Genomic DNA, 12125 nt, shown 5'->3' on the forward strand with positions numbered 1-12125 from the left:
ATGCCCTGAAATCTTACAGTTCATCTCTGAAATTTCATAGAAATAGTCACAAATTTTAAAACAGTCCTGAAAACTTACCTGTTCTGACTGTTAAAGAAAAAATATCCAATGACACTTATTAAAGTACGGTAAGGAAGACTTTGTTCAGAACCACTGCGACAGGTATAGGGACCACGGCAATAGGATTCTGCAGTGAAGGAGAGAGGTTGGACTCGACTCTGAACACAGCATCGGCAAGCGGGAATTTATAGCCAAGGAGCAGGGTGGGGGTCAATGGGTGGGAAGAGGAAACTTCAGGTGTGAGGCCTAACAGGATTCTCGCTGAAGACAGGCCACAGTGATCAGACATCACCTGGGAATGTGGAACTCAATCAGACATTGAAGGAGGGGGAGTCTTGCTACAGTGACTTATCAGGGTTTTTTGCTAAAACTGGACTTTACAAGAAAGTGCACAGATGGGCCCAAAAGAAGGTTCAGGAGCCTGACTAAAGTGTGGCCAAACAAAGAATCTTTGCCATTACCAATAAGTGAGTGGGGAACCTGAAAGAAACTTTCCTAAACTATCAATAATAAAAAGTAAGGTTTTGGGGGTTTTTTTGGCAGCTGGCTGGTATGGGGATCCAAACCCTTGACCTAGGTGTTATAACACCACGCTCTAACCAACTGAGCTAACTGGCTAACCCCAAAGTAAATTTTGATCAACCATGCTAGATGAAAGATTAGCATAATTTTTGAATCTCTCTGAAAAATCATGTTATAAAACTGTCCAATAAAAGTGTTAAAAATAAATAAATGCGTTAAAGAAAAATATATTATTCACGATGCCTGATAAAATGGTAAGGTAGACTTCATTCGGGACTACTGCAATAGGACGACTGTGATGGGTTTTGCAGTAGGGGAGAGAGATTGGGCTAAACTCTGACTACAACAAGGAAAGTGGGAACAGAGTGGGAAGAGAGGGTGGAGTTGGGGGATAGAAAATTACTAAAAGGAAGCATCAGGGGTAAGGGGGATCTGGGTAAATCCAGCAGGATTCTTGCTGAAGGAAGGCCAGGGTGATCAGGCATCACCTGGGGGATGGTAGAGGAGAAGGAACCTAATTAGACATTGAGGGTGGGGGTCTCCAGCTAACCTGGCTTAGCAGGGTTCTTACTAAAAGTGAGTGCTGCGAAGGACAGGGCAAGGAGGGCTAGAATTCGAAGCCTAATTGGGAAGAGCATGCAGAGGAGCCTGACCAAACTTCGGTCAAGGAGAGACTCTGTCAAGGGGCAAAGAGTATGCTGCAGAGAAGAATTATTATAGAGGAAGCTAATAAAAATGTTATTTTCTGAATTTTAAAATTTCTTTCTCATGGCCGGCCCGTGGCTCACTCGGGAGAGTGTGGTGCTGATAACACCAAGGCCACGGGTTCGGATCCAAATATAGGGATGGCCGGTTAGCTCAATGGTGAGCGTGGTGCTGACACCAAGTCAAGGGTTAAGATCCCCTTACTGGTCATCTTTAAAAAAAAAAAAAAATTTTCTTTCTCATTCATGAATAAATGAATAATTGAAAGTTTTCTTCATGGAAATAGTCCCCTGATGTTGTAGTGGCCAAAATAGGAGAAAGAGAGAAACATACCTGAGGAATAAAGGAGCAAAACCTTGTGAAGCAGCAAGGTTGACCCAAGATAAAATGACTAATTATGTTGAACTTATCAAGTATGTTCTGCAGCCCAATAGGCACTTAGTAGCTGTCTCAGTGATCAGATTGTGGTGTCGCAGTGCTCGTGTTCAAGTGACCCTTATTTTGCTTCATGATGGCCCCAAAACACAAGAGTAGTGATGCTGGCAATTCAGCGATGCCAAAGGAAACCTGTAATGTGCTTCCTTTAAGTGAAAAGGTGAAAGTTCTTGACTTAAAAAGGAAAGAAAAAACATCGTGGTTTTAAGGAGACCGATCAAAAATCTGTACATGAAATCACTACCAGATGGTTGCCGTTCAGCAAAACCAGCTGGAAAGGCTCATCCTTAACACAGAGATACCTTCTAGCAGGCACTTCTATTATCCACGCATACTGGATGCACTTAAAGAAAAAGAAAAAAACAGGCAGAGGAGGGGAGGAGGAGGAGGAACAGCATTTAAATTTTGCGTGTAATAAAAATGTAATTTCTTGGAATTTTATGATTCTTGTTAGTGTTTTTTTCTTAATTTAACATCTTTGAGCTATAATTTATGTGCCACAAAATTCACCCATTACAAGTGTATAGTCTGATTATTTTTAGTAAATTTACACATAAAATTACTATAAATTTAGTAAAGTGACAGCATCTCCACAATGCAGGTTCAGAGCCTGTCCATCACTCCAAAAAGCTCCCTCAAGCGCATGTGCTGACTACCGTTATTTTATAACCTCTTCGTTTGGAGGCACAGACAGTGAAACTCAGTCTATACACTAATAATCAATACTTTATATATTCTCTTTGTTTCTGCCCAGGGCAAGAATCTCTACTTTATTTCCTGAAGCCTTTTTGAGGATACTATTTTCTCTTATTTTCTTACTCTGAAAGGTCTTCAGTTCTCCACAGATGAGAGGTTTGCTTTTGATATTTACTTGATGTGCTTGTTACTATTTAATTATAACTTCCGGCTGCAATATTTTGGGCCCTTTGCAAAACAGTCTTCTAATCAGTAACAACGAGCAAGCTTTTGGTTTAGGTTGTTTTGCTTTGCTTTTGGTAGCTGGCTGGCATGGGGATCTTAACCCTTGACCTTGGTGTTGCAAGTCAGCATTCTAACCAACTGAGCTAACCCATCAGGCTGCTTTTGGTCTAGGTTGAAAGTAACAGGTACATTCCCAATCCTCTTCCTTCCCCCAAAATGTTTTCTGGCAGTATAGGGATCACCAGTCATATAGTTACAGGATAGCCTTCTTTTCATGATGATGTACATTTATCACATCACTTTGGGAAGTGTTATCTTAGTACTGAGAATGACAGACTGGAGATGATAACGTAGCAGCCCCTAGAACAATGAACACTGACTGTGGGTGGTCGGTAGACGAGCCCTTTAATCTTGTTATTTATGAGTCTGGCGGAGTGGACGGACACTGTGGTTGCGTCCCCAACATCTGTTTTGTCTGTCTCCCATTCTGTCCCAGTCACCTGACTGGAGTGGGACTGGTATTGTGGGTGGGCCCTGATTGGTTTAATCAAGGTTGGTATTTCCCACATGTATAAGTGATTGGTTCAGGGGCAAGTAATGTGAGCACAGTCAGCCCAATCAGAATGAAAGATCTTTATTTATAGACGGTAGGGGGAAGTTTCATTCTCCCTCTATTTCCCACTCCCCACCACCCACTTCCGAGTTTTTTTTTTCATATTAGGTGGGCCAGTAAAGTCCTTTAGTATTTAAACCAGTTTTAGTTGGGTTTTCTGTTACTTGCATTGTAAGGAGTCCTTATGGACATGCTTTACAGTAACAATGTAAGGCAACTCTTACATCCAAATTGTATAGAATAAAATACTGAAGATTAGAGATGCTAAATAATTTGATAAAAATCTATCTGATTCTAGGGCTGGCCAGTTATCTCAGTTGGTTAGAGCATGGTGCTGATAACAACAAGGTCTAGGATTGAGCCCTGTGCTGGCAGCCACCAAAAAAGTCCATCTGATTCTAGAGTCCATGTTATTAACTGTTGTGCTGTCTATTCCAGCTCTCCCATCCTGTGTAAGTATTCCTGTTTTCCTAACATTTTGGTTTTTGGGGTGTTTTGGAGGCCAAAGAGGAAGGAGGAAGAAAGGGGGAGACTTAGTATTTGTTAGTTTGCTATACCACACACCTCACCTTTCTCCCCAAACCCCTTGAACCTGAGGGGATCATTTCATCCCATATGAGGTGGTTACCTTCCATCATGTCCCTGACTTACTCGTTCTAGCTGACACATCTCTCAATTCTTTTAAGAGTAAAGAGAGAGCAGGTGACTTGTGAGGAAAATATGGTCAAAAGGTAGTTTCCTTGGTGAACGATTCACCCAATTAAAAATATTAAGTCTTATTTTTTATTAAAATGCAACTATTTATTAGGTTTAATTTTTAAACAATTATTTATTTATTTTTCTTCAAAGCTAGTCAAGTGTAGTTGTGTATATATTAGGTTTTAAAAATTAAATACAACACTTCTAATATTAAATTTTAAGTATAATTTTAATAAAAATTTTTTTTTAACAAAAAGAGCTGAAATCAGTCCCTTTGGGTGTAAAAAGAAAGTGGGGTCAATGTTCTCACTTTTCAAGGGATCATACAAATAAATGATTGTTTTTCAAAATGTGGGAAAATATTGATGTGAGTTAAGGTCACTGTAAAGAAGGCTGTTGGGTAGATTTCCTTCAGAATACCTGCCTGCTTCAATCAGTCAGAAGCTTTGACGTCCAAACCATAAGTAATAATTTTTTTTTCCTTTGGACTCTTCTAGTACTTTCTTTGAACTTCTTTTATGTCACATCACACTTTCTACCACATATTGCAGTCCCTTGACTGTAAATACCTTACAGGCAGAGTCATCCCTAGTGTGTCTTGATTCTCCAATTCACCTTCGCATTTTGCACAATGCTTTACCCCTTAGAGGTGTTTGGGAAGAGGTTACCAAATGCAGGAGCAGGTGAGAGACTGAGTCAGCAGCACGGAGTTGCTTTCCTGGCTTTGGCAGCCACATCTGCTGATGATCAAACAACCTGTCATAAGTGTGCAATCCTGTGGAAACAGAATCCTACTCCAAGCGAGAGGAATTAGGAATCCTAAGCCCAAGTAAGGGTTAGAACAGACAAATTTCCAATAGTTAACATTTAGAGACTTTAAGTCTCTGAAGAGACTTAAAGGTAACACCTGTGATTATACCACAAACGATGTATAGTTATCGATGAGGTCTCATAACATGGTAGGCATTCCTCGGCAGGCACACTATCATTTTATGCAAGAAGAAGGTCACAAATCTAGGAAATTGCTAACATCAAATCAACAGCAATAGCAAACCAGGTCTAGTCCATAACAGCTCTATGTAAGAAATTTTTTAAATTATTTTCCTTTCAAGAGGAAATATCGTTTTCCAATTTAGAAGATACGGTTATAGTTCTTAGAAGGTAAAAGATTCAAAGGCGCCAGTAGCATACATGTATGCTACATTTTCCTAAATCTTCAATTTTTCCTTCTCTCCTACTAATTCCCATTAACATACAAGATATGCTATTATTTCTCCCAATCTTCAAAATAAAACACTTTTACCCCGTTTCTCCCTCCCACTGCAGTCCCATTTCTCTGCTCTCTTTTGCAAAGTTTTTATAAAACTTTTTGAGAGAGTTGACTATACTTGCATTTATTCATAAACAGACTCTGATCAGGTCCTTGCTTCTATCACTCCACCAAAACTGCTCCCAAGATTGCCAAAGAACTACTGGTTCCTAAATTCCATGGACAATTTCAGTTTTCATCTGACATGATAGAGCAGTGGCATTTAAAACAGTTGATTTTCTTTCTAAACACTTTGACTTAACAGATGCCACAGTCTCTTGGTGTTTCTCCAGCTTCAAGGCCAGGCTTTCACAGACTCCTTTGCTGTTTCCTTCATGGCTCTTGGCCTCTTAAGGTTGGAGGCCCCAGAGCTCAGTCTGGAGACCTCTTCCCTGGCGATCTCATCCCATCTCAGGACTTTAAATTTCATTTATGCACCAGCGATGCCCAATTGATGTCTCCAGTCTGGACCTCTCTCCTAAATTCTGGATCGATATATCCAACTGTCTACTTGACATCTTTACTTCAAGGTCTAGCAGATATATTGCACTTCATATGTCCAGAGCGGAGCCCCTTCCCTTCCCCTCCCAGTCTGTCTCAGTGAATGGCAGCTCCGTCCCTCTACTGATGGTTGAAGTCGTCCTTCGCTTCTCTTCTCTCTCTTTTTTAAATTCATTCTTACACCTCACCCCCAAATTGTGTTGGCTTTTCTTTCACAACATATCCAGAATCCAACCACTTTGTTTTTACAATAGACTTAAATCAGTGGACCCACCACTTCTCTCTGCCTTCCTTCCACCACCTGGGCTCGAGTTCCCAGCACCTCACACCTGGATCGTTGTACCTCTCACCTGGAAACTGGGCTTTTGCTTCTACTTTTCCTCTCTGTCTTACCTCATTGGGGCTGCTATAACAAAGTACCTTAGACTGGGTAACTTATAAATAATGAGAATTTATTGCTCACAGTTCTGAAGGTTGGGAAGTTCAAGATCAAGGCTCCAGCAGATTCAGTGCCTGGTGAGGGCCTGTTCCTCACAGATGGCACCTTCTCTGTGTCCTCACATGGCAGAAGGGGGAAAAGGGCCAGGTAGCTCTGTGAAGCCTCTTTTATAAGGCCTTAATTCCATTCACAATGGCGGAGCCCTCAGGACTTTATTAGTTTCCAGGAGACTCCACCTCTTAATACCATTACCTTGGAGTTGTTTTTTGTTTTTGTTTTTTTAGGCAGCTGGTCGGTAATGGAGATCTGAACCCATGACCTTGAGTGTTATAAGGCTGCATTCTAACCAACTGAACTAACCGGCCAGCCCACCTTGGAGTTTAAGTTCCAACATTCAAACCATAGTACTCCCCTATAGTTTACAAAGGTACCTCAAAAAATTCATGGAAAAATAGAATTAAAAGATAACATAAATCTTTCCATGAACTTTTTGAAGTACCCTCATATTTTCAACATAGCAGTCAGAGTGATCCTTTTAAGACATGAGGAAGATCATGTCATTCCTCTGCGAAAAACTCTCCAACAGCTGCCATCTTAGAGGAAAAAGCCACAGACATCATCTTCTACTTTTCCCCTAACTCTCATCCTGCTTTGACCTTAGTGGCACCTGCCAGGCCTACTCCCAGGGGTTTTTATCTTTTCTGTTTCCTCTGCTTCCGATGCTCTCTAACCTTATCCACCTGGCTCACTTCTTCACTCCCTTTAGGTCTTTCTTCAAATGTTATTTGCTCAGTGAGGTCTTCTCTGACCACCTTAGTTAACATGGGAACACCCATCTCCAGCATTATTTCCCTTCCTGGGTTAATTTTAATTCAAAGCACTCACCACCTTTTAAGACACTATACCATTTATTTAATTATTTTACTTACTGTCTGTCTTCCCCAGTGGAATCTAAGCTTCATGAGGGCAGGAATTTTTGTTTTTGCTTTTCCTACTGCTATACCTCTGTACCCAGTCAGTGCTCAGTCAATATTTGTTGAATAGTTATGTACTTTTTTAGGTACTAGAATTTCAATAATAAATTGAGTTTATATCCTCATGGGAGGAAAAAGGCAATAAATAAGTAAATAAGCAAATAAAATTATTTCAGATTTTGATAAGTGCCACGAAAGAACTAAACAGAGGATATATTAAAAGAGTAATAGAGAAGAAATGAGGGTGGCCTCACAGTGAGTGGTCAAGGAGGGTCAACTCATCACTAACATGTAAGTCCTATAAGCATATGGACCTTGTCTGTCTCGTTCATAGCTGGGATGGAACTTACTGGGGTGAGGCTGGGAGTTCTTAATTTGGGACCTGTTGAGAAATAGGAGCTAGGAGACAGGAAAGTGGAGATTTAAAAAAACCCAACCAAACAAACAGCTTTATTACTAATAAAATGAGCTAATACTTCACCCTTAAATTAGAAATACTTTTACTCAGCTAGTCAGTGGCACAGTTGGGCAACCATAGGCTGCCCCATACAGGGTCGGAGCCTGCCTCATTAGCTTATTTCAGCAAGAAGAGCAGACCAGAATTTCCACTCCCTGAAAGCAATCAGACCTGGGCAACAGAGTGCCAGGCTGTCAAGGTATCAGAGACAAAAGCCAGATGGCACTGAGTGTAGCATACTCAGTTCGTACATCCAAATTCAACAAGCAGATAACTCATTCCTCCTACCCCGGGGAAGAGTAAGTGAGATGGTGGAGAGGATCTGGAAGTGCCACTAAAATTCTCTCTCCTTCTAACATGTTGTGGTGGCATGAAAATTCACCACTCAGATTTGCTGCAGAGGGAAGCATGGGTGTCTGATGATTCCAGCTGTGGTCCCTCGGGCTCCACCACAGTGTTTGCAGGAAGGTCATGTTCCCATGGGCGGGGTTCGACCCCAGTTCAGGCCCATTCTTGCAAGAGGTGGGACTTTTCTAATGGACAACTTTGTCTTGAAGACACCCATTCTGGCTGAGAAGTTTCTTAGAACTGTTCTGCAGGGTTAGACTCTTTCTCCTCAATTCTCCTTTCACTGCTAGCAGACCCAGCTGAAGACTCTCCCCAACTTCTCCTCTAGCCTTTATCCTTTACTTGCATTTCCCTAAAGTACATCTCGTGCATGCCTACTTCTATCTTAGTGGCTGCTTCTTGGAGGACCCAAATAAACATGCATGTTGTATCCTAAGCACCTAGAACAGGGCCTAAGATGCAACGATGAATGAATGAATGAGGACATGACATTTGAATTAAGACCTGAAGAAGAAGAAGGAACCAGCCATGCAAAAAGGCAGGGGAAGAGTTTTTCAGACAAAGAGACACCAAGTGCCGAAGCCTGGAGGAGGGAAAAAGTCTGTCTTGTTCAAGAACAAAAGCCAGCAGGATTGAAGTGCCTCAGGAGAAGGGGAGTGTGGCACGAGATGAGGCAAGAGAAGTGGAGGTGATCAAACCCCACGGGGCCCTCAGGGTCACGAGAAGGGGCTTGGGTTTTGTTCAACAAACAATGCGAAGTCACTGAGGGATTTTGGAGAGGGGAATGACATGATCTGATTCATGTTTTAAAAAGGTCTTTCTGAGGCTGACCCCGTGGCGCACTCGGGAGAGTGCGGCGCTGGGAGCGCAGCGACGCTCCCGCCGCGGGTTCGATCCTATATAGGAATGGCCGGTGTGCTCATTGGCTGAGTGCCGGTCACGAAAAAGACAAAATAAATAAATAAAAATAAAAAATAAAAAGGTCTTCCTGTTTTCTGAAGAGTAGATTGAAAAGGGACATGAGGGCAACAGGACCTGTGGAATAGCCTAGATGAGAGATGATGGTAGCTTGGATTCAAGTGCTGTAGGAAAGCTGGAAAAAAGAGAAGAATCAGTTCATAATTATTTGCAGTAGAACAGACTGCAGTTTGCTGACGGACCACATGAGGGGAAGGAGGAGTCAGGGATAATGCCATGGGTTTTGACCTGTGCAGTGGGATGGCTGCTGATGACATTTGCTCGTACAGGGTGCACAGATTTGTGGAGGTGAGGTGTCTATTACCCAGTTACATACAAATGTCTGGAACTCAGGGAAGAGATCATGGACACAGACATATACTTGGCAGTCAACACACACACACACGCACACGCACACACACACACACACACACACACACACACACACACACACACACACACACACACACACAAGGGTACTTCAAAAAGCTTGCAGAAAAAATAGAATTAAAAGATAATAGGAGGGCTGGCCGGTTAGCTCACTTGGTTAGAGTGGTGGTGTTATAGCACAAGCTCAAGGGTTTGGATCCCCTTACTGGCCAGCTGCCAAAGTAAAAGGAAAGAAAAAGATAATCTGAATTTTTCCATGGGTCTGTATGAGATGACCTGGGGAAGGAGTGTTGACAGAGAGAAGAGGGCTCAGTGCCAAGCCCTGCAGCTCTGTGATATTCAAGGTTGGGCGCAGGAGGCAGCAAATGAACCTGACAAAAGAGCTTCCAGTGAGGCAAGAAGAAAACCAGGAACGTGTGGCCTTGTGGAATCCAATACAGGGAAAAGTGTTTCAGAAGTGCCAACTGTACTTAATGCTGCTGAGAAGTCCAGGAAGTACTGGACACAGAAATGTGAACTGGTCTTGGCCACATGGACAGTTGTTAGTGGCCTTGATAAAAGAGTTTTCTCAAAATGGTAAGGACAGAAGCTAGACCGCACTGAGGAGTAAGAGAGTGGGAATAATATGCGCAGACAACTCTTTTGAGGTATTTTGCTGTCAAGGGAAGCAAATAAAGGAGGCATAGCCTGAAGAGGATGTGGGGTTAAGGTAGGGGTTTGTTTTAGCCTGTTAGAGCTGCTATAATAAAATACCTTAGACTGGGTAATTTATAAACAACAGAAATTTATTTCTCATGGTCTGGAGGTTGGGAAGTCCAAGGCACTGGCAAGTTTGGTGTCTGGTGAGGGCTTGCTCTCTGCCCTAAAGATGGTGGCTTCTTGCTGTGTCCAATACGGCAGAAGGGGCAAACACGCTCCCCCAGGCCTCTTTTATAAGGGCACTAATCCCAGAGCCCTCATGACCTAATCACCTTCCAAAGGTCCCACCTCTCAACACCATCGCTTCGGGGGTTAGCTTTCAACATATGAATCGGGGGATGGGAAGGACACAGTCATTCAGACCATAGCAGGGTGTCTAACATTAGTGTTCCTCTTGCAAGTATGTGTCCCGTGGGGAGGGAGAGAATGCTGATGCGGAAGAGAAGAGATAAACGCTGGATCAAAGTCCAGGAAGTGATAGAGGAAGGGATCCAGAGTGCAGGTGAAGGGGTTGACCTCTGATGGCAGCAGAGAAAACAGAATGTGCATACAGACATAGGTAGCTTTGTAGATCTGAAGGAACATCATCAGGAAGCTTGCTAGATCTAGCTTTGTAGATCATCAGGAAGACAAATTTTGACCCAGTGAGCTTTCTGTATCTGGCACTTGAATAAAAGCTATCTTAAAAGATTATATTCTAGAATTCACCTTCACAAGTGCCTTTTAATTGACCAGGAGGCTATTTTTTATTTTTAAGTGAAGAAAAACTCCTTTCCTCTTGTAAAATAACAAAATCTGCCCAGAGTAAACCTTTATTTTCAGTCTCATGTATCAGTTTGTTCTATGGTCTCCTCTTTCACTAGTCAAAAAAAGTATTTTTGCTTACTTCCACGTAATTCTAAGAGCTAAGTTGTCTAAGATCCTGACACTTGGTAGTTCCCAAGGGAGGCAGACAGATTATTTTGCACAGTCCAGGTGGGGATAATATAATGCTTAAATGTTAGAAACTGAGCAAAACAATGAAAATGTAGGCTATGTATCATGAACAACTCTGAGACACTGTTATTTATATATTGTGGGAAAGCTTCCCTTATGGAAAGTGGTAGAAAATCCATCACTTAGGTTAGAACACAACTGTAAAGGCACTAAAAATGCATTATAGGGATTCATCCTGTAAAAGACCCGGGAAGTACATTGTATGGCCAAAGAGACCTCATTTCTAATTTTTATGACTCTACAAAATTACATTATGTTTGCAGAAGGAGTACTTTGGAGTAGAAGAAAAAGAAAGGGAGTGGAATTTCCATGTAAATGGTAACACTATCCACATATTTCTTATCCTTAAACTAGTAAGACATCTTTAAAAATGAACTCTATGCCAGAAAATCCAAATGTCAGAAATCACGAAAACAAAACGAAACATGAGTAAGCTAGACGGGACATGAATTTATGGTAAGCAAAACAGTGTGGCACAATAATCTCTACAATATCACTACTCAGCAAATAAATACACAATCAGTACTTCATCTTGCATTTTTTTTTTTGAATAATTCACTATGTGCTAGGTATTGTATCTTTGTAATACATAGAGATATTTGTGTGATAGGAAAAATATTCAGGGAAGGCAAGATTCCTAATAATTTCCTATTTGATTTGTGGCAGGCCATTTAATTTAATGATTTCACTTCCTTCAACCACAAAAGAGGAAAGATACTTTCTTATAACATTTGAATATGAAGCAATTAAATATGCTTTGTAAAAGTGAATGCATTAGACCAAAAGCACAAAAAGAAAAAAACAGATAAATTGCACTACATCAAATTAAATTTTTTGTGCTGCAAATGATACCAGCAAGAAAGTGAAAAGAAAACCCATAAAATGGGAGAAAATATTTGCAAATTATATATCTGATAAGGAACCAATGTTTCGATTATACAAAGAACTTTTATAATTCAACAATACAAAGATAAATAACTCAATTAGAAATGAACAAAGGATTTGAACATTTATTTTTTGGTGGCTGGCCAGTACGGGGATCTGAACCCTTGACTGAATAGTTATTGGTCCGATGAAGATAAACACATGAAAAAAAGCTC

The sequence above is a fragment of the Cynocephalus volans genome, chromosome 8 (genome assembly GCF_027409185.1).
Source record: "Cynocephalus volans isolate mCynVol1 chromosome 8, mCynVol1.pri, whole genome shotgun sequence".
Classification (NCBI taxonomy): domain Eukaryota; kingdom Metazoa; phylum Chordata; class Mammalia; order Dermoptera; family Cynocephalidae; genus Cynocephalus; species Cynocephalus volans.